General features: G+C 40.7%; 1 long non-coding RNA gene across 11 annotated transcripts; it reads left to right on the forward strand.

Moving 5' to 3' along the window:
- Window positions 1-3,845: 3,845 nt before the first annotated feature.
- On the forward strand, window positions 3,846-6,138 carry LOC108852601 (uncharacterized). Of its 11 annotated transcripts, XR_008939244.1 has the most exons (6): window positions 3,848-4,183; window positions 4,359-4,515; window positions 4,877-5,153; window positions 5,281-5,452; window positions 5,519-5,650; window positions 5,747-6,138. It is a non-coding gene; the product is annotated as an uncharacterized LOC108852601 (long non-coding RNA). The 11 variants fall into 11 exon arrangements; XR_008939238.1 differs by having other exon boundaries at window positions 3,846-4,183; window positions 4,620-5,153; window positions 5,281-5,650; XR_008939246.1 differs by having other exon boundaries at window positions 3,846-4,183; window positions 4,413-4,515; window positions 4,620-5,153; window positions 5,281-5,650.
- The last annotated feature ends 245 nt before the right edge of the window (window positions 6,139-6,383 follow it).

Genomic DNA, 6,383 nt, shown 5'->3' on the forward strand with positions numbered 1-6,383 from the left:
ATAGATTTGCAAATATGGAGTGCTATTTCTGTCATAAGAAAGGGCCCATGAAGAAGGATTGCTGGAAGTTGAAAAACAAGAAGCAAGGAAATAAAAAAGAAAAGGTGGATCGGGTGACCGTCACCGAAGATCAGTTTCTCATTCTTCTTGAGGGTGATGCCATTAATGTCACATGCAGGACACCAGTTGGGTGATTGATAGTGGAGCTACTACTCATGCCACATCACAGCGGGATTTGTTTTCTACCTATACTACGGGTAATTATGGTTCTGTGAAGATGGGAAATGATGCGATGGCTCAGGTTGCTGGCATTGGTGATGTTTGCTTGGAAACTAGTCTTGGTACTAAGCTGGTGCTTAAGGATGTTAAGCATGTCCCAGATATTCGGATGAATCTGATTTCTACGGGAAGACTTGATGATGAGGGTTATTTCAGTTTGCACGGTGGTGGTAAATGGAAGCTCTCTCGTGGTTCTTTGATTGTAGCTCGAGGTGAGAAGTCTTCATCTTTCTATTGGATGCAGGCTAAGGTCTCCAAAGATGCTTTTAACGCGGTGGAGAATAATAATGCCATGGAGCTATGGCATAAGAGACTCGGTCACATGAGTGAGAAGGGAATGGATGTGTTGTCTAAGAATGAGGTGATTCCAGGAATCTCTGGTTTGCACCTGCAGAAGTGTTCGCATTGCTTTGCGGGAAAACAACACAGGGTATCTTTCAAGTCTTCTGCGCCTTCCAGGAAACCTGAGGTATTGGATTTGGTACACTCAGATGTGTGTGGTCCAATGAAGACAAGATCTATTGGCGGCGCATCATATTTTGTGACTTTCATTGATGATCATTCAAGGAAGTTGTGGGTATTTCCTATGAGGACGAAGGATCAGGTGCTGGGATATTTCAAGCATTTTGTGGCATTGGTTGAGAGACAAACGGGGAAGAAGCTGAAATGTATCCGCGGTGATAATGGTGGAGAATATCTTGGACCATTTGATGCTTATTGCAAAGAGCATGGAATAAGGCATCAGTTCACGCCGCCTTATACTCCACAGTTAAACGGGTTGGCTGAAAGGATGAACAGGACAACTGTCGAGAGGATGAGATGTTTTATCTCACAGTCAGGCTTATCGGTGACTTTCTAGGAAGAAGCTTTGAACACGGTGGTTCATGTGCTGAATTTGTCACCAAGTGCTCCATTGGAGGGTGATATTCCAGAAAGGGTTTGGACTGGTAAGGATGTTTCTTACAGTCACTTGAGGGTCTTTGGGTGTAAGGCATTTGTTCATATTCCCAAGGTTATAGATCGAAGCTTGAGATGAAGTCGCGGCAGTGTGTGTTCATCGGTTATGGTCAGGATGAGTTCGGGTACAGATTTTATGATCCCGTTGAGAAGAAGCTCGTAAGGAGTAGAGATGTTGAGAAGAAACTCATAAACGATTAAGGATATTGAAAAGTCCAAAATTCCAACTCAGGTTTATGAATGTTTGATCGATATAGAGGCTACTCCTTCTACATCAGTCCACGGTGAAGTTGAGGTTGAGGTTCAGGATGGTACACCCGGTGCAGATGCTCCCGCACATGAAGATGGCAATGGTGATCATGGTGATGATCATGGTGAGACACCAGCTGCTGAGAACCAACCTACTGTTGTGAGAAGATCCGAGAGGGGTCTTAAGCCGTCGACAAGGTATGATCCTAGTGAGTATGTGCTACTTACTGATGGGGGAGAGCCTGAAAGCTATTATGAAGCTTTGGAGGATGAGCACAAGGATCTGTGGTTTGGCGCCATGGATGAAGAGATGGATTCTTTTGAAGAGAATCACACTTTTGAGTTGGTAGAATTGCCTAAGGGCAAGAAGGTTTTGCTTAATATGTGGGTGTACAGAATTAAGCATGAGGATGGAAAGCCACCTTGATACAAGGCTAGATTGGTTGTGAAAGGTTACAGCCAGAAGAAGGGGATTGATTATGATGAAATTTTTTCTCCTGTTGTGAAGATGTCATCCATTCGGGTTGTGCTTGGATTGGCAGCAAGCCTTGATCTAGAGGTTGAGCAAATGGATATGAAGACTGCTTTCCTTCATGGTGATCTGGAGGAAGAGATTTACATGGAACAACCGGAAGGCTATGTTAAAGAGGGCAAGGAAAATTTGGTTTGCCGCTTGAAGAAAAGCCTTTATGGATTGAAACAAGCACCAAGGCAGTGGTACATGAAGTTCAAGTCTGTTATGGGGAGCATGGTTATGCAGAGACTGATTCAGACCAGTGCGTATTTGTGAAGGTGTTTGGTGAAGATGATTTTATCATCTTGTTGCTGTATGTCGATGATATGTTGATTGTGGGCAGGAACATGGACAGAATTAAGGAGCTAAAAGAGCAGCTCGGGATGTTCTTTGCTATGAAAGATAAGGGTCCAGCGAAACAGATTCTCGATATGAGAAGCTGATTCACTTGTCTCAGGAGAGATACATTGAAAAGGTACTTAAAAGGTTTCACATGGACAAGGTACTTATCAAGACCCGCTTGTCCAAGAAAGACCCATCGTAATTTGCGGGTCTTGATACCAAACATTAAATAATTTTTAATGAGATTATTTAATGTTGGGTTCTTTCTAGATGGAGAAAACCCATTGGGTTTGGTTAGTCCATGAGATTAGTATTGGGCCTTGGAGGTTATTAGGGTTAGTGAGACACCATATAAAGTTTCTTAACCTAATTTGTGCTACACAACAGACATAACACAAGAAAAGAAAGAAGAGTACTCAAGAAGACTCTTAAGACAAAAGAGAGAAAAGGAGAGAAGAAGGCAGATTTCGTCTGGGTTTGTCAAGGCAGATTTGGAGGGTCAAATGGATCTTGATCGGGCTGATATGTTGTGGGAAGCTTCTTCAGTCAGTGGGTTAAAGGTTCACCGAAGGGATTTGGATTCTAACGGTTGGTTCTTCTGTTGTCTGGGTTTTGGTGAAGCTGGTCGTCACAGTTCTTCAGCAGCACTGTCTTGAGTGTTTGGTAAATCCGACGGTAAGATCTTCTCTGATTGAGCTGAGATTTGGCATAGGTGTTGTGGACTTGTTCATCTTGGATTTGTACGGTGGGATTAGTCTCTGGTTGCCGGAATCCTTGTGAGATGAGGTCGTCTTGTTGCTGCCGGTTTTGAAGCTTTGTGTTGCTCTCTTGTTGTTGTTGTTCTTGTGTTGGAGATAGCTCTTTGTAGCTAGATTCTCTGTTCTGTTCAGATTGTTGAACAGGGAGGACGTGGTTGTACTCACATACATTTATATAGTGGATTGTTGAGTGGACTACGGTCCCGTGGTTTTTCCTTCTCACATCGAGGAGGTTTTCCACGTAAAAAGTGCTTGTCTCATTTAGTTTCTGCTTATACTATATCCTGCTATCGTCGAAGTATTTCCTCACAGGTTCACACAGGGTCAGGGAAAACACGACCGTTAAGTTCCGCTGCGCCGTGTGCTCTTATTTCCCCAACAGAGTGGTATCAGAGCTGGCGTGATTTGCTTGTCTGATCCCAACAGAGTGGTATCAGAGCTAGCGTGATTTGCTTGTCTGTTCCCAACATTTATTACTGGTATTGCAAAGGGAATGTGATATTCCTTGGAGAATGTAGACACTGTGATTTTTGACTCAGTACTGTCAACTGCATCTATCTATTTATATAAAAGACAGTTTACTCTCTCCTTAGGCTATCCACGTCGTCTGCCACGTCATAAACTCGGTTTCTATAGGCGCGACACGTGTCATGGTTGATTGAAACACATCGTTTTATTTAATCTGCAGTTTGTTGGGCTCTGTCGTTTATATTTGGTTTGGTCATTTTGTGGGCTTCGCTTTTCGGCTTCATGTTTTACCCAAACTTTTGATCCTGAGTTACGCTTATCAATTTTTGTTTTGAACACTGTCATCTTCATCGTCTCCAAACCTAATTTTAGGGTTCACAATTCTCTTCGATCTCCAAACACGATGATATTCATAAGCGCTCACTCACACCAACAATGGAGGATCTCCCTTTGTCTCTTCAATCAGCTAGACACTCTTTCCTACAGACCGTTACGGGATGCTTTGATTCATCGTCATTAACTACCGTCTTAACTCATTCAACCCACTCCAAACACGTTTCCTCATTCAATGTATCTTCTCTCTGTACAAAGCGGTGAATCTACAGCTATAAAAAAGGTTAGCTTTCATCATATGAACATTATTCTCACAATCCTAATAATCCTATGAGATAAGAGCATTCAAACGAATCCAGTTTTTGTTTTCGATTCTTCTTGCCTGATCTCTTTTTTTTTTTGGGTTATGTATGTGTTAGTTGTGTTATTGATCATATCCTATTGTTTTACAATAGCAGAGTCTTTCCTACTGCTTCAAGTTTTTAAGGAATTGATATCAATCTCGCTTCTAGATTTCAGACGTAAGGGTTATTATTAAGAAATTCTTCCATCTGTCAGATCAAACCCGGAGTTTCAAACCGACGAGTGAGACGAACCGTTCAAAAGAAACTCAGAGTAATGTCTCGACTGTGTCCTTTCGTCTTTCGTCCTTACGTTTTTAATTCGTCCTTTCGTCCCTTCTGATGATTGTTGCGTTATATTATTCCGGCGACCTGCAGTCAACATTGTCCAGCTGTTACATTCAATATATTCATAGAACTGTTCCTAAGATGGTTAATGGGAACATAATAATACTGGGTAGTTTCCTTCCTTTTTGAATCATCATTTCATTGATCACGACAGTGGTGGCATGTATATGGTTTTAGGATACAGTCGCTTCCTTTTAAAAAAATTGATTCTTAAATTTGAGAAAAAAAATATAGTGTTATGAGCAATACCGTTTATTGATTATGTTTTCTTTGTAAATGTGTTTCAGCCACCGTGAAAGCAAGGAATCTCTAACTCGCTCACCAACCAACAACACAAAAACAGAATTTGTACTGTGTTTCATATGGTCTTGCAGCGACATCAAAACTCTCTACCGTAAGTGGCACCAAAATTGAAAAATAATCGGTTGACGGGTCTACAAGAAGTAGTGGCTCATCAAGCTAAGGATTGTGACAGAACTCGCCAATGTCGGTACGCAACAAGAGGCTGTTCTTGCTACTATCTTGCCGGAAAATCCTGAAAGCTTTATGAAATTATTTGAACTGGTGTGTGTTTGATATTACAGCATGTAGCATCTGATATTAAAGCTTTAGTTAATCCCGTTCTATAATACATCTGTTATGGTGCAGGTTGGACCACTGAATATAACCTGAGAATATTCTTTTTTTTCAGGTTATTGTTGTTATTCGTCCTCTAATCCAGATAGTGTTATGTATTGATGCATAGTGTTGGAGTGCACACACCTGGAGAGCTCAAAACACTAGAGAAGAGAATGAAATCTTCTCAGCTCAGGACTAGGAACCTCACAACCAGTGACTTAGTAAAAGATCACCTGCGTTACTTGGTACCTCTCTTTAGGCAATATCATTGATTGATGCAAGAGTATGAACCACGCTTTGCATATGTTCAGATGGGTGGAAGATCAAGTGTTGAAGAAGAGATTCTCTGCAAGTTTAGCTTCCCTGAGAGACTTGGTACTCTGAACTTCTTGGACTCTTTCAGTCCATGTTGGAACATTAGCCTTTTCCATTACCGTTTAGAGGTTTGTATCTGAATTCACCATTGCACCATGATAAAGCTTTGTTGTAACTTTTGAGTCTCATTTTTTTCTGTACAATGGTTCCTTCTTTCAAAACAGGGTGGGCAGGTGCGAACGTGCTGGTCGGGATCCAAGTGCCGGAGCAAAACATGGTGGATTTCAGAAACCGAGCTCAAGTTCTTGGATACAAGTACGTCTTGGTAAATGAAGACACTGTTTTCAAGCATCTTATGCTCCGAGTTTAAAGTTGCAATGGAGAGACCAAAACCAAGAAGGAAGTAGAAGAATACATGAGTGGTCTTCATTGTGTCCATGGTTGGTCTTGAGCTCTCTGTTAGAAACATCTGTGAGTCTTGGGTCATTTCCTGTCATTGCCTGTGAGCTCTCAGATGTGTATACTTTGGATACCTTTCGTCAAATACTTTGTAGTTATTATCTTTTCTTTTTTTGTTAAAGTTTTTTTCGTTTAATGATAATACAATCTCATCTCATTCTAACATGTGTCTAACTAAACTTATTTTATATTTTTCATGATTGTAGGTGTTATGAATTATCTTAAAAGTTTGTATCGAATTCTTAAAACTAGAATGGAGTTTTTTATTGTTGTGGTTAGGTTTAGCGCTCAAAGCATTGATTATTTTATAATGTGTATATATTTTTGAATTTATTTTAGTTTTTTACGTATTTTATTTTCAATTAATAATTTAAATATTGGAAAATGGATATATGACTCGCT

Source organism: Raphanus sativus, unplaced genomic scaffold (genome assembly GCF_000801105.2).
Source record: "Raphanus sativus cultivar WK10039 unplaced genomic scaffold, ASM80110v3 Scaffold0006, whole genome shotgun sequence".
Lineage (NCBI taxonomy): Eukaryota > Viridiplantae > Streptophyta > Magnoliopsida > Brassicales > Brassicaceae > Raphanus > Raphanus sativus.